Below are 25,511 nucleotides of genomic sequence, written 5' to 3'. Positions count from 1 at the left end.
GGAGGGTGTGGTCGGTGGTAGCTGTTTGCTGGTCTGAGGTGTGGGGCGGTGGGAGGGTGTGGTCGGTGGTAGCTGTTTGCTGGTCTGAGGTGCTGCTCAGACCCTCTCTCCCTTAGCAAACCTCTCAGTCTGCTGCAGCTGCCTTCCTCCACAGGCCTCTCTTGGGGCGTGTCCAAGAACAGGCTCCTGTCCCCTGCCTTCCATTTAGAAGGGCTGCCGCATTAATACATGGATGGAAAACTAGTTCTTTAGAGGGTGCAAAATCTGACTGTCATGCAATGAGTTTTGTGGCCAGAAAGTGAAAAGGAAATAGCCAGTCACTTGACGTCAGTTCTTTGGGGGGGTTTCACCAAAGGGGGTGGTGGATTTCCTCTTTATTTTTAAAGGTGAGGGGCCGAGGGGCTGCCACCAACATCAAGTTCCCTGCCAGCCAGAAGTGCTTGGGTCCACCCCAGCTCCCGCCTTCAGCTTTGCCCTAACTCCTAAAACCCCCGCCCGGTTATGAAATATGTGCCTGACACCCTGATGGACGGCTGCTTCTCTGTGCAGGTCCTGTGGGTAAGGAGCCTGCAGCTGACTGTGTCACAGGTCTCCCATGTCATTCTTAGGAGGGCTGCAGCACGCTTCCTGGAGCTGACAGCGGTACAATAGCACCTTTAGCCTGTTCCTGGTCTCACGCCAGAAAACTTATCTTTTAACGGTTATGCATCCACTTCCCAACTCCTAGGGTAAATAGAGAAAGGAAGGAATATGTTTTGAAAGAAATTCCAAGCTTCCGTTGTGTGTTTTCCCACTTTGCAGTCCACTTTGTCGTTGATGAAAAGCATCATGGGAAGCAGCGGACAAGCAGATTGTTGTCGGAAGTCTTCCCGAAGTCCCACCATGTCGTGTCTTCGCGCTTCTGTGGAATGCCTACCGCACACCAGAAATGCTGCTGGCTGCTGGGGACCGGAGAGGGGAAACATCCGCTTGTCGTGAGTGTGTTTTGTGACTTGAGTACTCTAAATTGCATAGCGTGACAAGGCAGTAGGGGAGTTAATGTGTTTTTTTTCATCTGTTTGTTTTGAAGAAGATCCCACACTAGAAAGTAAAGAACACTATCTTGTTTTTTTCCCTCAATTTTCCATAACCCAAAGAGATGCTGCTCCATGAAAACTCATTTCTGTAGTTGCTTCTAGAGAACCCTATTAGTGTAGCAGCATGTTTTCTTATGAGGACCCATGAAGGAGACTTCGCTAGGCCTCCCCACCCTGAATGACTGCCCTCCTCGCGAGGCACTGGTTTGCTCTCATCTTGTGGGCACCGCGAAGACTGAAGCCGTTGTATTTCTCTCTTTGCGGGGATTTAGTGTTACCGAGACCCAGGTGGGTTCCCTCCTGGTGGGTTAAATCAGACTCCACCAGAAGTAGTTGTCTCACAAAGTGAGGCATATTTGTGGCAAATAGGAGACCACGTGGAATCATTTCCAGAGTCATGGCTCCCCGAACCAAGGGAAGCAGGGACATTTATTTGGGATGGGGGATGAACATTCAAAAGGAGAGGTGGGTATTCGCTTGCGCAGGCTCAGTGGGAAACATGCTTCCACACACACTGCAGGTGATGGTGAGACAGCCTGAGCTCCTCCTGGAGAGATCTTAGCATTAAAACAGGGCAAAGGTCACAGGCGTAGCTCTCGTGTTGAGGCCTGGTCTGGTTCAGGGAGGTTGGTGATTGCATCTCCTTAACATAGCAAAAGGAAAAAACAGTTTGCGACAACAGTTAAAATATCCAAACCCACCCTTGAGCTCTTCGGGGTAACTAGTCGGAGACATTAGGACACTCAAGGTAGTAAGACACCAGGCTGCTGTGGCATACGTTTTTTTCCCTACTAATCCTGTTTCTAACCTCATTTATTTTCCTCCTCTTATTTGCCTTCTGTTTGATTTTCACACTTATTTTAATCTTATAGAACTATTTACATACATTTTAATAAATCTCAAATTCTTTTTGGAATGAGGTGGAGCATTCATAAATATGATAATAAAATAGGAAACAATTATACTTAAGAAAAATTGCAGGCCAGAAATGCTTATGCTTGATATTTTCTGGAGATTTTAAGAATTTATCTAGACGGTTTTAGTGTTCTGCAGTCCCCAAGCAAAGAATTTATATACTTCCAGAGAGTTTTATAGACAAAATGGATCATAGAGATATTAAGTTTATTTCTGAGAATGTTTTTCGTGCACCCTTGTTGGGGTTTGTGTATATAGAATAAAATAGTAATTTCTTCCCATTTTATAGCATAAAAATAATACAAGTTCACGTTAAAAATTTCACACCTCATACAAATTAAAATTAAGAACTAAATTAAAGGTCTTTTTCCCTCCCTAGTCCTCTAAATGTCACTGCCCTTCGTGTAACATAGACTTTTCTGCGGACGTCTAAGAACATGTCTGTATCTGTATATACTTTGATGGAACCTAAATGAATCATACTCTTCTGTGAAGTAGGCTTTTGTCAGTTGACAAAACATGGACATTTTTCTCAGGACAGTCTAAATAGTTCTCTTTTATTCTTTTTATAGCACTTTATTATTCCTTTGTATGAATGCTTCATACCTTAATTTGACTAGTTTCCTGATAATGGGCACTTAGGGCTCCCCCCCCTTTTTTGCAAGCCACCATTGCTGCAACAAATATCCTTGTTCATATAATTTTTACATACCTGAGAGAAAGACACATTTCTGGAAGTATGATTGCTGGATGCTTGCATTAAATTTTTCTTTTTTTTTTTGAGGAAGATTCGCCCTGAGCTGACATCTGTGCCAATCTCCGTCTGTTTTGTGTGTGGGATGCTGCCATAGCATGGCTGGTGAGTGGAGTTCGGATCCGATGCCCAGGATCTGAACCTGCGCACCTGGGCTGCCAAAGCGGAGCACGCTGAACTTCCCCACTATGCCACTGGGCCGGCCTCTAAAATTTTTAAGAGATATTGCCGAATGGCCCTCCAAAATGCTGTTCTCCAAAAAAGGTTATTCCTATTCCCTCATTCCCCACAAAGGCTGGATATGAGCAAACTTTTTTATTATATGTAAAAAATGGCATTTCATGTCTGTTTTAATACGAATTGAATTATTATGAATGAGTTTGAGCCCCTTCATTTACTAACTCCCTGTTTGGGTTTCTTTTTCTCTGGACGCTATCTTTAGGCTCCTTGTACATTTTTTTCCCTATTGGATTGTCCAGCCTTTTCTTATTGTAAAGAGCGTTCTTTACGTTAATTTTCTGTTTGTTGTGGGATGTTGCAATTTTTTAAAAATCTTGCTCGATCGTTTGGTTGATTTCTACCGTTGTTGATATGCATCTATCTATCTAGTCTCCCACACTGAATTTCTTTTATATAGTTGAATATATCAATATTTCTTTGATGGAGTCTTTTTTATCAAACTTTGGTATCCTCAACACAATTGTAAACATACAGTATTTAGTTATGCTTTTCTGAATGTTTTATGGTTTAGTTTTTTTTAAGCTTAGGTCTTAGGTCTTTTAAAATTAATTTGATTGAAGAAGTGATGTATGAATTGAGCATTTTTTGTTTTTTCTGCCTAGTCAGTTTCCCCAATACCATCCTTTACCCACTGATCTGAAACGCTGCCTTCATCTTTTTTTCTGGCCACTCTAGTCTCTTCCATTAACCTGTTCCTGTATTCTTGGCTCTAGTAGGAAAAAAGTAGAATTCTTTTAGTTTTAGAATGTATTTGACTATGTGCAGGTTGCTTGAGTCAAGTTATTTGCCTGTGCTTGGAGTTGCACGGGACTTAAGGCAGGCTGGTGGAGTGGGCAGTGGACTGAGAAAAACGGGCTGAAATTGCTCACTTGGGCTCTATGTACCTCAAAATGTAACCCATTGGAGCAGCCAGCTAATATTCCACGACTGTCATGTATGTATTTCGCCCTTGGCAAAGTGCTTTCATAGGCACTACCCCGTTAATCCTAACAACAGGCTTGTAAGGCAGAGGTTGCGCTTCCTATATTTGGAAAGTGGCTTCCCCCGCGGTTCTGGGATGTGGCCAGCGTCACATAGCTCCCACGTGGCACAGCCAGGACTCCTGCCCCAGCTGCACAGTGCACTTCCCCCAAACCACTGCGGCCCATTTCCAGGGCGCATCCTGGATCTTCCACTCAACGTTAGCCTACCATGAGGCGTTCCTGCTTCAGGCCTTCGAGCAGGCGATGCCTCAACTGGATCTGAGACTTTATTTGTGGCTCCCATTCAGTTAAATCCTCCGACACTCTTTTGGAAACACCCCCTTCGTGGCTGCCTGTGGGCTGCCCAGCATGGAGACCCTGTCCCTGCCTGTGTCTGCAGCTCCTCTGCAGGAAGCTGGCCTGAGGGGCGAGATCGTGGGTGATCAGGCCTACCTAGAGCTTTCTTTCTTAAAAGGATTAAGTTTTCCTCTCTCTGCCGGCTTTTTTTTTTTTAAGAAGGGAACTTTCTCTGTAAGACTATGAATTCTTTGAGCAGATATTTAGATATTTATCAGCTGCCTCTGGGATAGCAAAGTACTTTCGGGGGAGAAAGTCAGTTTGGCAGATAAACTGCTGCATAATTAAAGGATTAGCACCATTTCTCCTGAAATTAAATTAGCAGGGGAGGCCTTCTGTGCTAACTTGTTTATGATAAAATCACTTGTTGTCATTTGCAAGGAGTAACTCTCAAGCTGGCAGATACTGTCAGTTTTGGTATTTTAGCCTCAGAGGCGAGTGGGGAATGCCATTTGCACAGTGTGGCCTCGAGCTTGTCCCTTCCAGACGCTTCCCCTCTCCTGAGTGAAGGGGGCCCTTGCCTCGCCCCTCTCATTTGGTTTTCTGCGGAGGGAAGAAGTTTCATCCTCCAGCGTATTCTGGGAGCTGCCTGCATTCTGTGCAGGTGGGGCGGCTGCTCCTGCTGGCTGACTAGGTCTCTCTGGCCCAGGCTGCCGTGCCTGGGAAGGGGCTGGAGGAAGACTTGGGGGGCGCTCTGGGGACAGGCTCCCGGCCGAAGGATGGTGCGGAGCCCCAGATCTCAGGGCCTGGTTTGCTCTTCACGCTGCAGGTGTCTTCTTGTTTCTGTGGAAGTGGAGATCATCTGGCGGGAAGGTCCTGGGCATTTGGTTCATGGAGACCTTTGGTGCCGGGGGTGGTGCTGTCTTCAGCAGAGGCTCGGGCTGGGCTCCCGTGTGTCTCTGCTCTGGGCAGGCGTCTGCCTCTCCGACACCCCGGAGAAGCTCTGATGGAGCAGGAAGGGCCGAGCCAGAACTTGACATGAACGTTGGACCCCAAAGTCCAGGCTCCCCCACACTCTGCTGCCTCCCAAATTGGGTATTTGAAGTGGGGCTTTGAAAGGTAGTAGGATTATTTTAGGCTCAGATTAAAGTGGGGCGGTCAGTGCACGGGACAAAGAAGCATTAGCCAGGTGGTGAAGGCAGGAAAGTCGGAGACGTTTTCTGGGAGGAGGGGAAAACGCTGCTGGAAGCCTCGGGGTTAGGGCTTGCTGGGAGGAGCAGTGGCAGGCGCTCTCTGAGTCACTCCCCTGTGGGCTTCCTGTGATCTCCGGGGCCTCTGTGGTGGATGGTGACCTGCCTGCTGGCAGCACCTCGCTCCTCTGTGAGCCTCAGCGTCTCTCTGTTGTGCTGCTCAGGGCTCCGTCCAGGGCCCAGCAGAGCACTTAGCCTGCCTGTAGGAAAGCCCACCCGTGGGCAGCCCCCAGCCAAGGCGGATGAGAGCGAGGACAAGTGTTCCGGCCTCCCTTCCCTCAGGGAGCCGGCTCCCAGGCGTTGTCTCCACACTTCCCCTGAGGTTTAGCCTGGTGCCCACGGTGGTACCCAGCTCGAGGACACGGTCTCTCCTCCTGCCCTGTTTCACTCTTCTGCTCCCTCACTCCTGCATCCTGGGCTCATCTCTCAAACAAGCCACCTGGGTGTGATTGACAAGCACAGAGGAAAATACTGGAGGGGACACGGTTGGTTGTTGGTGTGAGTTACTTGATGGAGATTAGGGGAAGGAGGTCGTGGGATACGGCTGAGGGGTGAGGAAAGCATGAGGGGTAAAGGCATAAAATATATGAAAAAACCCCTAAACAAAGCATGCCGCGTTCTCTGATAGATAATCTGTAAGGAAAAGAGAAGGACGGAGAGGGAACCTACGATGGGAAGAAATGAAGACTTTTCAAAATTTTAAACAATGGGCAAGACCAAGCAGTAGTGTCTGGGGTCCCCACAGGCGTGCAAGGCCCCTGAGACACACGAGGGAAGGATGGTTACAAAGTCTCGGCAGGGCTCATTCTTTGGAGGGGACGGGTGGTGGCTGCGGGGGAGCATTTGACAGGGATTTCTGGGTGGCTGCAGAGTTCGATTTCTTGACCTGGGTGGTGGTTACAGTAGTTGATTGGATTTACAGCTGTTTTAAATAGTTTTCTGCGTCTGTTTATACTTTACTTTATAATGCAGAGGTTAAAAATCCTGGTATGATAAAATCAATCTACACACATGAAAAATTATATGCATGTGTATAAAAACAAACACACAAATATAAACAGCAGCTCAGCAGTGGCTATAGGAATTACCCCTGACAGCTAAAGAGAATGTTCCAGAATTAGGTTGAGGGCTCCCGTCTCCGAGTCCATGAGGCCTCCAGGCACTGGGCCGGGCAGCTCTCCTAGCTGGCTGTGTCCAGACAGAGGAAGGCAGCAAGGATTAGTTTTGATCGTGCCCGCTAGACATGTGAGTAACGTTCTGCCTGGTAATTATTTTTGACGTTTGACAGCTCCAGGCACAAGCTTTTGCAGCTCTGAAATGTTGGCAGTGCATGTATTTTTGAAGTGTTCATATTTTCCAAGTGTTCATAGGATCCTCTTTGGGCTCCTTGTTTCACATTAAGGTAGAGAGTCTTGGAGAGTCACTAACCCAGAGGGAAGCTAGGAGTTTCAGGAAAGAACCCATCACTTAGCAACAACCACCACAACAAAAGTGGGACTTAGAAATTAACTTTTAAAAAGCAGTCCCTGTGTACAGGACGGAGCTTACAGTCTTTCAGAGCAGATCCCAGGCGAATCTTTGCTCCTAGATGTCTCCCCACCCATCTGCCACACTGCTGCAATTCCAACTCTTAGGGTGCTCCTTTGGCTGATGAGTTTGAAAAGGCAAGTATCCCTCTAGGGAGTAGCCCAGATAACACTCTTATGAGACATTCATGCTACAGTGAAAGGAATGCATAGAGAAAGGGATCTGAACTGGAGAGAAGAGAGAAGGAACATTGTAAAGGACAGGGAATTGCTGGAAGAAAAAATGCCTGGAGCTTTGCCAAAGCAGATAATAAAAAGGCACTGAGCACCTGTAGTGACACTCATGAGGATTTTATCAATCAGGTTCTTTTGGTTTTTAGTTACAGAAAACCCAACCCAATTGGGCTGAAGGAAAAAAGGGAAATCTATTGGCTCATATAATTTAAAAGTCCAATGGTAGATATGGGGTGGGGTTTCAGGCATGGCTTGATCCAGGGGCTCAAATGGTACTTTCAAAACTTGGTCTTCTCTGCTCTCCTCTCTTTTAGATTCCCTCTTAATAGGCCTTCTCCTCGGGGGGCTTTTGCCATCTCCCAAGTGTAGTATAAAAGGTTCTTCCTTGCTTTGATAACTGTAGCAAAAATTGTGGGATTAGCTTTGATTGGCCATAGCTATCCCTGAATCAATCATGGTGGCCACCAGATGCAACCCTCTGGTGGGCCATGCTGCAGTTATATGCTTCCGCCGGGAGCCAGAAGTAGGTCAGTTCCATTGCATGCCCCTGCATGAGGAAATGCAGAAGTGGGTAGAGGAGGGGAAGTGGGTTCTGGAGGTGCAGACAATGCATGTCCTCCTCAGCAGTCTCACCCCAGGGTGGCTGTGGAATCCGGGTGGTGGGTCACAGCCAGCATCAAAAAATTATGATAGAAGGGAGTTTAATAGAATAGAAGATGACTGAGTGTGCCACGTGTAGTGAGGGCCAGTTCTATAGGGATGTGTGTGCACATACATGTGTGTGTATATGTGTGTGTATATGTAGACGTGTGTGTACAAATGTGTGGATAAATACGTGTAAGCATACCTCCCACCACCGGGCATGGTAAGAGGGTGTGGAGAGCTGCTCTCCAGAATCCCGAACACCGGGCCACGTGAGCGGCGCTGCCCTCCCTGTTCCTGCCACCCTTTCCAGTCCCTCCCTCTGCTGGCTGCTCACGCCTTGGGCTGAGCCCTCCCCTGCTCCCTCCTTGTCTTCCAGGGCTGGCTCAAATGTCGCTTTCTCCGCGAGGTCTTTGCTCCGCGACACTCCCGCCCCTGCTGGAGTGCCACGCTCGGCTCCGTGCCCTTGACGGGCCCATCCTGCCTGGTCCTGCATCGGATGTGCTCGCCTGGGAAAGCAGGGAGCCACTGGGTCCAGCGCCGGCGCCCTCAGCCTCAGGCGGCCCAAGCACTCGAAGTGTAACCGTCTGAAGTGAGATGTTCTGTAAACACAAAACACGCGCTGGGTTTTGAAGATGAATAAGAATTGTGAAACATCTCATTAATAGGTTTTGTGCTTATATGTTGATAGAATAGTACTTTTGGGTACATTGGGTTAAATAAAACATATAATTAAAATTAATTTCACCTTTTCTTCTTACCTCTTTTCAAATGTGGCTATGAGAAAATTTAAAATTATATTCATGGCTCGCACTGTATTTCCTGAAACAGTGCTGTGGTAGAGAGCGACAGGGGGGCTGGGCGCCAGCAGCCTAGGGGACTGAGCCCCATGCTGGGTGACCTCAGACCATCACATTCCCTAGGAGAGATAAGAACCCTGGGGACGTGTGGGATACTTGGGCCTCCTAATGGATGACTAATGGCACACGGGGAGCACTTTACACGTGAGGCCCAGTCTGTCCTGCCGGGTTAGCTGTCAGTCTCGTGTTTATAGCAGCTAACAGACTGCTGCTTATTATCCCTGGGGGGTATTTGGGGGCAATGTTTGAGCTCAGTGAGGACACACTGTGGCCCTCGGGCGAGTTCTCTAACTTTCTTCAGCCTCAGTTTATTCATCTGTAAAATGAGGCTACACGCTTGCCTCACAGGGTTTTTATAAAGATAAAATGTGACAATATATTTGAAAATGGTGTGTCAAGTACGCACTACCTTAATCCTGTAGGTAGAAGGATGCACGTGTCTTGGAGTTAACAAGAGAGCTGAAGATCCGAGACAGGGCCTGAGGAGCGGGTTTCAGAGTTGGCCAAACTCAATTCTCCATCTTAGAAGACCAGGTTTGAGTGACGAAAAACTGGAAAGTCTATTTAATTGAAACTCTAGCTAAAGAAGAATTATGCCCTTGAGACAAACAATAGACCGTCAAACAAAGCAAGAGCCATTCCTGAGCACTCAGGATGACTGGGAGGTCCTCAGCGGGGCAGGTGCTGAAACGACGAGGCCTATCCCACCCCGGATGAGGGCAGCTTTGAAGGCGAGGACCTTCGCGGGGCATGGACCATGTCCTTACCACACTTCCCTGCCCCATCTCCCGACGTTTAACACCCAGACGGAGGTGCAAGCAAAGGGCCATAGCTGTGCTCCAAGGAGCACCGTCATCTCCTGCCTGGACGAAAAAGGTCCATGGCAGGCGTTCTGAAGGAGGGACAGCTGGTGAGCCTGTGAGAGGGCAGAAGGTGGGAAGGTGGAGATGAGAGGTGGGAAGGGAGAATGTTCTCGGAGGAGGGATGGCTTGAGGAAAAACAAGGCGGTGGAAATCCGCCATGCTGCCTGATGGGAGAACACGGAGAATGACTCAGGCAGACTGAAGGACGGGGAACCCAGGGGTGTGGGAATAAAGCCGAGAAGCTAAGTCAGGGTCCTATCAAGAGCCAAGAGGAGGAGCTCTTACTGTGTTGGGAGGTAATGGAGAACCACTGAAGGCTCTGGCAGGCAGAGGTCGTGATCCAACAGATGCCTCAGGAAGAAGGATCAGGTAAAACTTGCGGGCGGGCTTGGAAGTGGACAGACAGAGGGAGACCTCCTATGGTCAGGTTCTAGCAGAAAGAGAAAATGGGAGGTTTGGAATCAGATAGACCTAATTCTGGTTCTTGATTCTGACTTATTAGCAGTATGATCTTGGCAGGGTCACTTAACTTCCCTAAGCCTCGGTTTTCCCATCTATAAATTGGGGGTAATAAAAGTACTTAGCTCAAAGGATTGTTCAGTGAGATTCTGCAATGAGTTTAAGTACGTGACTCAGGGGCTGGCACACACCAGTGAATGGGTAAGGAGTAGTATTGGGGAGAAGGTAGATACAAAGGCTTAGACGAGGAGCCATAAAGAAACCACAGGAAGCATGGATAATATCCTTTCTTCCCTCTCGTCCTCTCGGTCAGAGGTTGGCAAACTATGGCTAGCGGGTTAAATCCAGCCTGTGGTCTGTTCATGCAGTCCTCGTGCTAGGAGTCATCTCTACATTTTTAAAGGGTTGTAACAAACAAACAAAGAAGATGTGACGGAGACCATATGTGGCTCACAAATCCTAAAGGATTCACTCTCTGGCCTTTCCAGAAGAAGTTTGTGGACTCTTCTTCTAGAGCAAACCCTTGAACATCTGAGCAAAGTCCACATCCGAGGAGGGCGCACATATGTAAGATGATGCTCACACACAGAGGGCCATCGGGCACCTTCCTCTTGGCTCCGGGACCAGCAAAGTTTTTAGCATGTTGGGAGCAGCTGCTTTGCTGGGTGGCTTCGCCCTCCGAGTGTTTTCCTAAGTGCCACCATCTCCTGGGCCCCGAGCTCTCAATCCCTGGTTCCTCCCCCAGACCTCTGCTCTTGCTGCTGCAGGGGAACAACGTGGGAATCCCAGTATCTGCAAACATTTATAAGCCCTTGAGGGGGAAAGGCGTCTTTGGTATTTGCATCATACTTTGGAATAAAGAGTCTTTGTGTCCTGGAAACTTGTGGAAAGTTTTCTTTGTATAGAGGGTAAGGCAGAAAAAAGGGGGTCCCTAGGTGCATTGATCATATCACTGTGTTACAAATCAGAGGCTTATCTAAGGCAAAACATATTTGCTGGCCCAGAGACTTTTAAGAAATCAGATATTTCAGCTACAGTTACAAAATACATGACATAATGGAAATATGTAGGAATATTTCAGCAAGTGAAAAGAAGAAAGAAAAGAAAAAAAGGAAAATAAAAAGCAGCAGCAAAGATCTGATTAAATCAGAACCAGATGGGATATGCGGATTTGACAAAGAGGAATGAGCTTCAGGAATAATATTTTCCCTCCCAGTATTGTGTCTAACTACACCTTTAAAAAGACAAAAAATATGTCCTCCTGTTTATAAAGCTAGGATGATACTTGAATTTAGAATCTCAATTCAATCAATGAAATTAATTAATGAAAAACATCATCCTCCCTGAACTTTATTTGACATTCAGGGAATAAACCCATTAATTCATGCACATATTCCTTCAACAGATGTATTTTAAGTGCTTACTACATACCAGAAACTAGGCCAGGACAATGGTCCCAGTCCTTATGGAGGGTGCAGCCTTGTGGTTAGAGAAACAATAAGTAAATAAACGACTGGTTAGAAATTGAGATAAGTTGTATGAAGGAAGTAAACAGCATTTTGGGATCGAGAGCAAGAGGTGTTAGGGATCCCCTACTTTAGAAAGGGGGAGTCAAGGGAACTCGCTCTGAGGATTTGATGTTTTAGTAGAGACTAAAGTGTGTCTCAGGTCAAGTTTCCCAGAAGCAGAGCCTGAGATGAGGATTGTGTGCAAGTCATGCATTAGGAAATATTCCTGAGAGGCCAGGGACTAAGGGGGGGCCTGGAGCACAACTTTAAGGAGGACTTCCCTTCTCCCAGGGCATGGGCAGCACCTAAGAGTGAGAAACTCCATGAATTTGTGGCCTGTGTGCCCCGTTTGCCTCACCCCGGGTGTGGCCCTGATGCACAAGGTGCAAGCATGGAAGTATAGAAAGGGTGCAGTAACTATATGAGGGCCTCCCATCCTCTGCTCTCCACCCCAGGGACAATGCTTATTAGTCTCTTGTTTATCCTTCCTTGGAAATTTTATGCATGTAAAACTTAGTACATAAAAACTATAAAACATTTCTGAGTGAAATTCAGGAGGCACTGATGAATGGAAAAACACCTTGTGTGTGTAGATTGGATGACTTCATATTGTTAAGTTGTCCCTGCTGTCCATGGTGATCTACAGAGTCAATGCCATCCCTGTCAAAACCCCAAGAACAGTTTTTGCAGAAATAGAAAAATCTATCCTAAAATTCATATGGAACCTCAAGGGACCCTGAATAGCCAAAATAATCTTGAAATGGAAAAACAAAGTTGGAGGTCTCACACTTCCTGATTTTAAAACTTACCTCAAAGCTACAGTAATCAAAACAGTGTGGTACTGGCATGAAGACTGACGTGTAACTAATGGAATAGAACAGACAGCCCAGAAATAAACCCTTTCATACGTGGTCAAATGCGTTTTGACAAGGGTGTCAACGCCATTCAATGGGGGAAAGGGCAGTCTTTTCAACAGGTGGCATTGGGAAAACTGGATATCCGCGTGCAAAGGAATGAAATGGGATCCTTACCTCACACCATATACAAAAAACAATAATCAAAGACTTAAACGTAAGAGCTAAAACTATAAAACTTTTAGAAGAAAATATAGGAGAAACGCTTCATGACATTGGATTTGGCAATAATTTCTTGGATATGACAAAAAAACACAGCCAACAAAAGAAAAAACAGACAAGTCAAACTTAATCAAAATTAAAAACTTTTGTGTGTCAAAGGGCTCTATTAACAGAGTGAAAAGTTTACCCACAGAATGGGAGAAAATATTTGCAGGGTACGTATCTGATAAGGGATAAATATCTAGAATATTTAAAGAACTCCTACAACTCAATAACAAAAACATCCAAACAACCCAATAAAAAAATGGACAAGGGACTTGAAGAGATATTTCTCCAAAGAGGATATACAGATAGCCAATAAGCACATGAAAAGATCACTACATCACTAATCATTAGGGAAACAGAAATCAAAACCACAATGAGATACCACTTTGCACCCATTAGGATGGATATTATAAAAAAACCCCAGAAAATAACAAGCGTTGATGGGATGTGGAGAAACTGGAACCCTTGTGTACTGCTGGTGGGAATGTAAAATGATGCAGCTGCTGTGCAAAATAATTTGGCAGTTCCTCAAAAGTTAAACTTAGAATTCCCATAGCACCTAGCAATTCCACTTCTGGGTATGTACCCCAAAGAATTTAAGCAGGGACTCAAACAGATATTTGTATACCAACATTCAAAGCAGCATTATTCACAATAGTCAAACGGTGGAAACAACCCAAGTGGCCATCGACGGATGAATGGATAAACAGAATGTGGTCTATCCATACAGTGGAATATTATTTAGCCTTAAGAAAGAAAGAAATTCTGACACATGTGTAACATAGATGAACCTTGAAGACATTCTTCTAAGTGAAATAAACCAGTCACAAAAGGACAAATATTGAATGATTCCATTGATATGAGGTCCCTAGAGGAGTCAGACTTACAGAGGCAAAAAGTGGAGTGGTGGCTGCCAGGGCTGGGGAAACAGGAATGGGAGTCAGTATTTAATGGGGACAAGTTTCAGGTTTTGATGATGAAGAAGTTCTAAAGATGGGCAATGGTGATGGTTGCACAGTAATATGAATGTAATTAATGCCACTTATAGCCCCTTTGGAAGGCGGTATGGCAGTTTCTTACAAAACTAAACATACTCTTACCATACGATCCAGCAATCATACTCCTGGTTATTTACCCAAAGGAGTTGCAAACTTACGTTTCCACAAAAATCTACACATGGATATTTATAGCAGCTTTATTCATAATTGCCAAAATGAAGATGTCCTTCAGTAGGTGTGCTACATCCAGACAATGTTATTTAATGCTACAAAGAAATGATCTATTAAGCCATGGAAAGACACAGAGGAAAGAAATACATATTACTGACGAAACGAGTCAATCTGAAGGGGCTACGTACTGTATGATTCCAACCTTATGACGTTCTGGAAAAGACAAAACTATGGGGATAGTAAAAAGATCAGTGGTTGCCAGGCGTCGGAGGGAGGGAGGGATGAATAGGCAGAACGTAGAGGATTTTCAGGGCAGTGAAACTATTCTGTATGATATTATAATGGTGGATACATGTCATTATACATTTGTCCAAACCCATAGAATGTACAAGACCAAGAGTGAGCCCAAACGTAAATGATGGATTTTGGGTGATTATGATGCGCCAACCTAGGTTTATCAATTGTAACAAATGTCCCAATATGGTAGGAGATGTTGACAATGGGGAAGGCTGTGCATGTGTGGGGCAAGGGGCGTAAGGGAAATCTTTATACCTTTCTCTCAATTTTGCTGTGAACATAAAACTGCTCTAAAATATAGTCTCTAAAAAAAGTTTTTTTGAAAAAAGATTATACAGTTGATTTATGAGCCAAAGAGTCCTCCCAGCTTGGTCAAAAGTTTTTACAAAGGGAGAAGATATTATATTTCTGTAGGAAAGAGGGAACCTGAATGAGACAAAGGGTGAGTCTCTCTCGGAGGAGCTCCTGGAGACGAGGATGCCCTGAAAGAGCTGGGTCCATGGCTGCTGCCCTCGTGCCCAGGGGCTGGATAGGGGCGCTGTGGCCTGTGCACGTGCTCTCATTTGCCTTCACCGCTCCTGAAGAGTTGGGCAGTGGTAGTGTCCTGATTGTTAACAAGTGACTCTAAGCTCTTTCTAGAACTTTCGGCTCCCTGGGCATGAAGGTCAAGGAGCTGTTAGTGTGGTTGCTCAGGCTTTGTTTACCTCCTTTCGCCAAATAAAGATAATCATCAGTGACCTGCCTTCCTTTCTGCCTCAACCCAGTGAGCCTGTGAGCCTCTGAGCTAGTGGTAAGGCTGGGTGAACATGTGTGAGGTGGCCCTGGCTGTTCCTTGCTGGGCACTTCGAACCTAGGAATGTACGGCTGCGGGGAGGGTGAAGCCCTCTCCTTTCTCTCTTCTCGTTCTTCCCCAACAGGAGGATCCTGGAGAGTGAGGAAGGCAGAGGAAAGGCTTAGCAGTGCTGGGACGGGAATTTCAGGCTTGAGCAAGACATCTGCGCGTATCTCCAAGTAGTGCTCAGGCTGCTCTTCAATGGCTGACTAAGACCTGGATCTAAAGCCAGTGGTGTGGAAATTGCCCACCTCCCACCCATAAATGCAACTCAGCTACTGAGAGGCTTGGGAACAGGAACACTTTTCTGAAAACAGTCACCTTTCTCTATTCTAGAAAACATAGCCATTGTCCAGTGGACACAGAGCTGAGTGTGTCTTGGCTGAGGGTGTATGTTCGGGTGTTGGTCTGGTGGTCCCTGGGAGGGCTGGGCAAAGCCTAGGAAGAGGCTCTGTTCTGTCTGAGGTATTCACCTGCCTGGGAAAAATGAGACCAAGAGTGAAGACTAGCTGGGTAGTAGAATGACTGAGAAAGGGGAAAAGGGAATGATGACAAGAAAGAACCAGAATGTGGGAAGGAATAGAACTGTCCACTTCATATTTAATCATGGCTCTCCCCCTTTCTCTTCTCACCCCTACACAGCCTGTCCCAGGCCCATTGCTTTGCATCTGATGGAGTCAGTTTAGAGCACATGGGTGCCATCTTGGCAGGGGTGTGAATGGGTTTATCTTTGAACACAAAGACAATATCTGCATGGATATTGTCAGACAATGCATTTCCCTGTTTAGGGAAGGTGATTTTGATGCCTCCTTTCAGCTATGTTTATTCACAATGTGATAGATCTTGGTCTTGGTGAGAAGAGTTTGCCCATCGGGGTTCAGGTGCCTTCTTGTGATCTTCATGCACTTGGAGGAGACATGACAGGTTTCCTCCAGAAACACCCACAGAGAATGGACCACAGATGGGCCCTGCTCCTTGTGCTGAGGGTTCAGTGATCCTGGGGCTCACCTTGGATTCCTAGTTAGACCACTGAGCTCAACATAGCCAAAGGCTATGAATCCAGTGGTTCCTCATTCTCATACACAACGATGTTGTCCTGGATAAAGTCGTTGAAGGGCTGAGTTGGGCAGAAAGTTGCAAAGAAGATATTGAAATGATTGGAGTCAGCAAAAGAAGAGGCAAAGGTGCATGTGGGGACCCAAGAGGCAAAGGGGGACACAGAGAAAGAAATCACCGAAGCTACCTAAGGTACTACGAGTGGTCTTTACTGCAAGAGAGGTGGAGAGTTCAAGGCAGCGTGGCTCGTTCTGGCTCCCCTAGACTCTTATCTCACCTAGCTCTTGGATCACTGGCCTAAAAGAGCAACCTTTAGCTCCTACAGAGTGGGGAAGACTAATAGAGAAAGCAAAGCCTACAGCAAGAAAATTAGTAATGATCTGACAGTATCACAAATCCATAATCTTATTTGACTTACACAGACTGCAGTACAGAGAAATTTCATTAACCTATGGGTGAAAAGAGGAGGACCTGAGAATTCTGGGGATGTGACTCCCAGACAAGTGATATTTTCATGGATCTGAAGCTCAGGGACTTCACACCGAGGGAGAGTGGCTTGAAAAGGCTGAGTTCTGGGAATGTTAAATGTTACAGACACTCTGGAAAACAGTTTGACAATTTCTTATAAAACTAAACATGCAACTCCCATGCGATTCAGCAGTTGCACTCGGGCATTCATCCCAGAGAGATGCGAGCTTCTGTTCACCTAGAAACTTGTTGATGGCTGTTCATAGTAGTTCCATTTGTAGTAGTCAGAAAGGAAACAACGTAGAAATCCTTCAATGGGCAAATGGTTAAACAAACTGTGATACTTCCGTAACATGGAATACTACTAAGGAATAAAAAAAAAAAACCACTGATACATGTAACAGCTTGGATGAATTGCAAGAGAAGTACGCTTAGTGAAAACAGCATTCCCCAAAAGCTATATACTGTGTGATTCCATTTATATGGACAAGCTTAGAGACATGGAGACCAGGTTAGTGGTTGCCAGGTGTTAGGGATGGGGGAGGGGTGAGGTGTGGGTATGAAAGAGCAACACGAGGGATTCAGCTGTTCTGTGTGTTGACTGTAGTGGGTGCATGAATCTGCATGTGTGATAAAATTGCATAGAAGTAAATACATATGTGCGCGCGTGCACACACATGGTACAAGTCAAGCCGGGGAAGTCTGAATAGGATGGGCGGACAGCATCATGTCAACATCCTGGCTGTGACCTAGGCCTATAGTTCTGCAAGACGTTACCACTGGGGAAGCTGAGTGAGGGGCACGCAGCATCGCTGTGTTAGTTCTTACAACTGCATGTGAAACTACAATTATCTCAAAAAGTTTGAGTATTAAAAGATTGTAGTTGTAGAAATTGTGCATCTCTTATACTTACTGTTAGGATATGCTGGCTTACATCTGACTTTGGTACTGAATGACTTTGATATTGAATGACTAATTGTATACTGCACAAAAAGCTTCAAAAGGACATTTTCCTCATTTCCACAGCTCAGAAAACTCGTCATGAAATTTACACTTTTTCTTTGGCATTTGAGCTTCAAATACACACATAAAAAAATAGATAATAGCAACCACCACGAGCATGGAAGATTGAGTATGATAGTCCCACAGCAGTATCAGTGTATCCGTCCTTCACAAGTCCAAACCCATAACTAACTGTAAACGGGTTGAATCACTGAAAGGGTTGTAAACTTGTGAACTAACAACAAATTGAACTCGACATCCGGTGTGAAAAGGTGAACTCCCATCTGCCTGCAAGGCATAGTCGGAGGGCCCCAATCTCTGCACAAAGCCAGAGCTGACCTCCGGCAAGGTTCTGGAAAGCCTGGTGTTCTAGGATCGGTGGGCTGTCAGAGGAGGGGCTTGGGGACCGGCACACTTTCAGCAGCATTAATGTGGTCACGGGAGTAAGGGGGCTGCTGACCCGCTGACTCGGAAGCCTGGCTAGAGAAGTGAGGCTGTTGGTGATTGGCTGATTTTTAGAGCTTGTGGGTTGATTTGAAGTTCTCTCTCATTAGCACTGGTTACTTGTTCGTGACTTGGAACTTTGGCCAAACGACAGTCTTGTCCTTTTTTGAATATGAAAATTAGGCACTTTTATTTTCCAAGAAAGTGGTATGCTTCTTAGTTTCGCCACACATTTTATTTTGTACCTTAATAGTGTTTTAATATTTTCTTAAACGTATCCCATATTTTAAAATTAAGTTTATTCCCACATATTTTATCTTTTTTGTTACTGTTATAAAGGTTTTTTCTTCCATTATATCTTCCAACCGCGTTGTTTATGTGAAAAACATCAATTTCTGTGTAATAATTTTGTATCCCACTACTTTATTGAATTCTTTTACTGTTTATAGTCATTGCTAGTTGATAATTTTGAGTTTCCCAGTTATACAATCATAACTTCTACATGTATTGATAGTTTCCCTTCTCTTTCCTACTTCCTTGTCTTGTCTCATTACATAGGCTAGTACTGCTAACCCAGAGGGAAATACTATTGGTAATAGTGGCTGTAACAGTTACCTATTGCTATAATAATACTTCAGAACAAACTACCCCAAAACTTAGTGACTCAAAACAGTCACCCTTCATGGTTGCTCACCAGCCTACAAGTGGCCTGAGTAGTTCTGGTCTTGGCTGGGTTTAGTACGTGCTTTTAATCAACATGGGTCAGATGGTCTAAGAAGGCCTCATCTGGGAAAGCTTATGTAGCTCAGATCCTCTCTTTGTGGCCAAAAAATAGTCTATTTATTTTGTAGGTGACTCAGTAGATGTTTGTGGATGAATGAGTGAAATTGGTTTACTGAACCCTTGAGAAAGCCAAATTGGTCTGACCAGTTTCCCTTTGAGCTAAACCCTTATGGTCACCTCTTCGAGCTTGGGTTTGTAGGGAACTAAGGTAGACCTGTTGGCAGATGTGCCTCTTATGTGTATAGCTCCTTTACCGAGCTCTGGAGCTCTGGCCTCTGCTAAGGATGTGAGACCACGTACTGAAATGTTTTCCATCTTTAAAATATTTTTCCATAAAAAAATATACATTTTTTCCCGATTGTTTCAGGCAGAGCTGGAGCTGGGGCAGTCTCCTTTTCAGACGTCTTCCCTCTGAGAACAAAGAGGCCTCCCTGGTGTTTCTCTCCATTGCAAACGTTTGCTTCCAGGAAAGTAAATGGACTGAGGAAAAAGTGTTCACTGAGGTTTTTGCGTTAAAGGAATAAGCCAGATACATTTTCTACTCTCCATGTTAAATGCATGGAATCTCCAAAACCAAACATTTGAATACATTAATAATATTTAATTAATAAATACACAAATTAATAAATAATTAATAAAACTCTTGCTTAACTTACTAATTGTCCTTGCTTTCCCTGTGTATTTGGTAAATGTATGGCCATGGAAAGCTGGCCATGTTTTGATAGAACGGCTCTTTTGTGTTGGCCTTGGCACCTTGTTGAGCTCTGCCAGATCTCAGCTGCGATGCGGAGAGTAACTAATTTCCTTCCTTAATTCCATCCCCATGTGACATGTCTGGAGATTGTTATGTGCGATCTGCATGTGTCTGTGTAGATGAAAGAACAGTCATGGCTTGAGGTGCATGAGGACTCACGTGAGCAGGGTTAATGCAGAAGTCAAAACCTAACAAGAGCTTGAAGATATGAGTTACCACAGAAAGTTAGTCAGTTAGTGGAAAATGACCTGTGTCATAGGAAATGGTGGTCTTGGAACATTCTTAAATTTCTAGCTTTTATATCAAATTTAGTTCTAAGATATGCATGAGCTGCAAACTCTGTGATTTAGAAGAAAACAATATACTAGAAGAAAATTAAGAATTACAATGATCTTTCTCTTGGAATGTGTTAATGAGGGCTTGTTTCGTGGGTAGTGAAGATGGTTCAATTCCGTTTGAAGAATGAGGAGAGGCCAAAAATAGGAAAAGGAAGGCTGAAGTCGAAAGAGAAGAAGACCAGGGCTGGAATGGGGAGGAAAGTGTGAGGCAGGTGGAAACAAGGTTCTAGATGGATGGGGAATGATGAGGCCAGAACGATGCATGATTAGGAGGAAGGGAGAGAAGGCTACGTGGTAATGATGGCAGGGCATAGAGCTTGATTCGGTGAGGGAAATGGGTAGGACTACATAGATGCTAACTGACAATTATTTTTCCAATGTGTGCTAATAGAGAGGCACCACTAATTCAAGGCATGGGTTACCAGCATTAGGTATTGTCTTAAAAAAATGATAAACTGGAAGTTGAAAATAGCATTTATTTTTACTTCGTATGCATAAATTTGATTATTGTTGAAGTTGAACATTTTCCTATATATTCCCTTATAACTTATCTTTTTTCTTTTATGAATTAGGTATAATTTTTCTCTGCTTATTTTCAGTATCTGCTGGACAAATCTATTTCCAAAATGGAAGTGGTTTTATTATCTTTGCCAATAATAAATAAAATAATTAAAAATTATATCTGTGCCTTATAAAACTTCAGACTTTCATCACAGGATTAAGAAGTGAAAATCACTCATAATTCTACCACTCAGAGAATAAATATTTCCTTAATAATGATTATTATCATTATAATATTTCCTTAACGTTTATGAAAATTAAATTTAATCAAATTTTTTTTTATTGTGGTACAAGAAGCATAACAAAATTTACCATTTTAGCCATTTTTGAGCGTACAATTCAGGGACAGTAAGTACATTCACATATAGTGCAAACGTGCTGTATTTCCTCTGATTTGTTTCACTTACGTTGATAGTTCTCATGTGAAAAATGCAGGCACAGTTCTTGAAAGGTTCCCTGGGGTTCCATTGTGGGACTGGCCTTGGCGTCCCTATTGATGGACATCTGGATATTTCCAATGCTTTTAGCTGTTAAAGATCATGTTGTGATGAACATTCTTATGTTGTTACATGTACATTTTTCAGACCTGAATAATTTACTTTTGGATGAATCTCTAGAGGCCAAATGGCTAGAGTAAACAGTAATCACGTTTATAACGCATTTGATACGTATTATTTGGCTTCCAGAAATGCCATACCAATTACAGTCCTACGAGCAGTAAATGAGAGAGAATGCGACAGTATGTTGTTGATTTATGTATACTTTTTTGTGTGAATTTTTTGCTAAAGTTATAAACCATTATTGTTGTAGATTTGTACTGTGAATATATCACTTATTTGTTTTCTGACTTTTACAGTTGAATTTTCTCTAGTTTTAAAAACTTACCTATCTAGAATTCATTTTGGTATTTGATGTGAAAAAATAAGCCAAATTGATTTTCCCCCCAACCTGCTAAGCAGTTGTTACAAAATCTATTCAATACTTGATTCCTCATTTGATTTGTGACGCCTGCTTTATCACACATTATACTGAGAAAATGAACCAACTTGCACTTTCAGTATGTAATAACACAAAGCGGGGTAACTGTTCAATTCTTGTTTTGTCCAAATGCCAGAAGTTTCAGTTGTGAAAATTTATTGCCTTTTTCACTTCTCTTTGGTTATAGTCCAAGGATACTGGAATTCCTCTCGGAGCACAGCCCGATCTCATCACGGACATTGACAGTAAAGTTGGATTTGCTTCGCTAACTATCTCACCACGGTTTCTCGGAGTCCTATTGGCTCAATGAGAGATGTGAGAGACACCTTGGACTAATGGTGCAGCACTTTAAAAAATTTGGGGTCTATGGAGTCATAGCTCTTATATATTCAACATTTTTCCTTATTAAAGAGTTAAATTATATTAACTGGTAGGATTACAAATAAGTAATGATAATACAGCAATGTTTCCACTAAATCTTATGGTCTGTCTGTGTTGGTTGATATTCTATTGTCCATTCATCTATTATCTATCTGCACCTCCATCGGTCCATCCGTCATCTACCCATCCATTCATCTACCCGTTCTCTACTTACTTCCATGAATAACTCAGGGTGGTCTTGATATGTTCTTGTAGTTTTTTGAATTGTGATTTGTAGGTAGTTGCTTTAGAACAACTTCAGGTGCTTTTCCAAAATGTAGATTCTTGAACCCCACCGAGAACCCACTAAATCAGAATCTCTAGGGGGGTGGGGGTGGGGCCTGGGCACCTGCTTAACAGCCTCTCCCATACCACATGATTCTGATGCACCCTGAAGTCTGTGAGCAACCAGAGAGTACCAGGATGCTGGAGTGTGGAAATCTGATCCTTCAACCAAGTTAATTAATCTCTGTATGGAACACAGTGGTTGTTCTAATTCTGTGGCTATTTCTTCAACCACTTGCTGTTTTTTATTACTAGAGTCACGCAAAAAATGCTGCCCACCCTCAAATGTTATTACATAGCTTTGGAAATCCCTTCATCCGGATCCAGTATTTTTCTCTAAGAAAAGAAACAATGTAGGAAAGGAAAACATCTGACCAGCAACACATTTATTTTTCGAGACAAGTTTTGAAGGAAATTGTCAGGTGTTTTTAAAAGCAACACTTTTGCCCTAAAGGCATAGGGTGAAAACCAGATCTGTTGAGCCACCTAATCCCACTAGAAGGGACCCACAAACGTGTGTACTTTGAGGGCGTGGCGTGGGTAACCCACATGGTAAGAATCCCGCGGGGTAACTGCCAAGAGTCTGGGACTCTGCTGCAAAGATGCTGAACCAGAATCTCCAGGCAACGGGACTGAGAGTCTGGATCTTAAACAATTGCTCTGCATGATTCTTACGCTTGGGCAAGTGTGCTTTCAGGGCCAGATCTACTGGGGTTTAAATCCTGCTCTGTTGCTTTAGCTTGGTCATTCTTGGCAGATTACTTACTTCACTTCTCCAAGCCTTGGTTTCTCCACTTATAAAACTGAGATGCTTCTACCCAGGGGTCTTGTACGAATTAAATAAACTGTTAGTAGGTGAAGCTGCCAACACAGTTCTGAACATGCAGTCAGAACTTAATAATTGTTACTTCCCATCCTACTCCCTTTAGAACAATTGTGTTCATTCAAATACTACTGACTTTTTAGGAACTTATGATTGCCTTTTGTGGAAATAATCCAGACTGGCTTGTTGGGAGGGAAGCATATGGCAAATCTACAGAGAAATGTCTCCTTGTAGGTCTGAGCTCTGTTTTTCAGACTGTGGTCCATGCATCCGAATCACCCATAGCATGCTTTAAAAATCAATCAATCAATCAAACTAGATTCCTGGCTCTCATTCAACGCTCATTGAATCAGAAACTCTAAGAGCAGGCTCCCTGATAAGCATTCTAAACAAGTACCCTCTGCAATCCGTGTATGGCTGAAAGTTGAGAAGCAGAGAAAAAGGGCTATTAACAATCAGAAGGATCTCCTTCCAGGGAGACCCCAGAATTGGTGTCTGACGTTCAAGTGTCTGTGCCATAGCTTATCTCATTCCTCAGCATCCTTCCTGGAGGACAGCCTTCTTTGTTACTCCACCTCACTGCCCCTACTTAACTGTGCTTAGCCCTTGGATGTACACGGAACACCGTAATTCCAGCTGGAGCGGAAAAGCAATATGATCTAGCATTTCCTGCTGTGCGTTCTGGTTTCTATAACCTTCTTTCATGGTCTTCCTCCATGCCCTCTCTCCTGGCAGCGAGGGCCATGACTTGTGTACAACTGTTGGGTTGTGTCATCTCAGGTTGACAGTGGTCCTTCTGGGAGTGTTGGCTGAGAAGGCCACTTTTGTTGAAAAGCCATCTAAAAACATGATCCCTAAAACAAAATGCTGAAAGTACACCACATCCTGCGGGTTTCTTTGCAGAAGTGACAGGTGGTGCCTGGGCTGAGCCCAGAGACGCTGGAATACTTTCAAGAACAAGTGTCAAATTTTGGTCTCTCCTAGTGTCTCAGTTTTCCACTGATGCCAACCTCAGTGTCTGAACATAGGGAGCACCTTAGATTCTAGAGTTGTTCTAATTTCAGGGGTCCTCAGCTTGTCTACCAACGGTCTTCAGGAGTCCCTGTTACTTCAAAATCAGGCTCCTGAGCCTATGTTCTGGCCAGTAGCTAATAGGCGAGAGCAGGTTCAAGCTAAGAGATGAAGCATTGCCTCTTCCATGGCTATGCACATTGGTCAATGGTCAAGGAAGCTCCACCTGGAATTTGCTACGAGAGATCTGTGCAAATGAGGGGCTGACCTGCTCAGAACTCAGGGTGAGCCCTAAGTTAGTGCTCAGGGTTGTACTTTCAAGAGAATATGGGAGGGGGGAGGTTCTGCCCTTATCTTAAAACATAGGTCCCTCTTTCTCTGTCCTCTGAGTGGAGATAAAGGGTGATTCATGGCAAACAATATCTGAACAGTATCCTTCATCCTGTCTTTTAACTAAAGTGATCTATGAAAAATCCCCATTATTCAGTCAGATCTCCATGATCCAAACAATTCATACAACTGGAAAAAAAACCCCAACAGGGCTCCCCCTTCACCAAATTTGTCCTTGCTGGCTCTCTGTGCTGCTTCTTTTTTGTTTGATAACTGTTCCACCTAGTGTTGATGATTCTCATATCCAAGAAACATATGTTCTTGAGTCAATGCCTTAACAAACTGATGATCTGAGTTTTCTGAGGATTATTTTTCAGGCATGAGAAATTAATTGTCCAAGCATCATCCAATGGTTCCACGGGAGATTTAGCAAGTTTACCCTAGAAAGTTGTCAAGGAAACCCAGGCATCGATGGTGCTGCAGGTTGGGAGGCAGATCCTGTGAGGGAGTCCAGTGCGTGGGATGTTTATGAAGGAATGCCCTTGGGAGGGGGGATGCTGTGAGGGAGGAAAGGAATCAGGAGGGGGCAGAAGAAGGTGTGTGGCAGCCTCAGGTGACTCCACAGGAGCTCTGGAGCCAGAATGGCCCTTCAGAGTTGCCCTGAGTTGGGCTGAGATGAATCAGTAATTGGCTACAGGCCACTCAGGAAAAGGTCTGACTGTGGGCCAGGTGGGCTTCTGCAGTTGAGGCAGTCCTGGGAGGAGCTGACGGTGAAGCCTTTGTGCCCATAGCACTGTCAGTGGCTGAGACAATGCGTCCTTTACTGAAAGAAGGGTGCATCTTTACGTCTGCTGTAGATGGCGTCTACAGCAATAACACACTCCCTTAGACACACATCTGTGTGATTTTACATCTCTCCCCACTTTGAGCTAGGGGTCTCCTTCTTTCTCTCTCCCTTGTTTTTATCTTCTCTAGCTCTTTGTCTTATCCTCTCTCCTGCCTTTCAAGATAACTCTCCACTCAGTTTCTGGCTAGGAGAACCCAGAACCATTAACATCTGTGTTGGCATTCAGTGGCTCCCTCCACATTGGACCCTGGTTTGAGAGTTGGTATTTGAGTGCCAATCCCAAACTCTACGCTCTTCTTTATGGCCTCAGGAGTATGTGCCACAGCCGCACCTTCCTCTGACAGAGGCCATCACCTCTCTGTGTATCTCAGCCTCCTTCTGTAACAAGAGGACACTAAATCCCAGC

The 25,511-nt window shown here is 44.5% G+C and overlaps 1 long non-coding RNA gene across 1 annotated transcript in view; it reads left to right on the top strand.

Moving 5' to 3' along the window:
• Positions 1–797: 797 nt before the first annotated feature.
• LOC139078598 (uncharacterized) overlaps positions 798–25,511 on the top strand; it is a 58,315-nt gene continuing 33,601 nt past the window's right edge. The window contains exon 1 of the long non-coding RNA XR_011531614.1: positions 798–974. This is a non-coding gene — a long non-coding RNA (uncharacterized lncRNA). The remainder of the gene's footprint in view (positions 975–25,511) is intronic.

Source organism: Equus przewalskii, chromosome 22 (genome assembly GCF_037783145.1).
Source record: "Equus przewalskii isolate Varuska chromosome 22, EquPr2, whole genome shotgun sequence".
In the NCBI taxonomy this organism is placed as follows: Eukaryota; Metazoa; Chordata; class Mammalia; order Perissodactyla; family Equidae; genus Equus; species Equus przewalskii.
The sequence above is the reverse complement of the archived record's forward strand: the minus strand, read 5'-3'. Positions and strand labels throughout refer to the sequence as shown.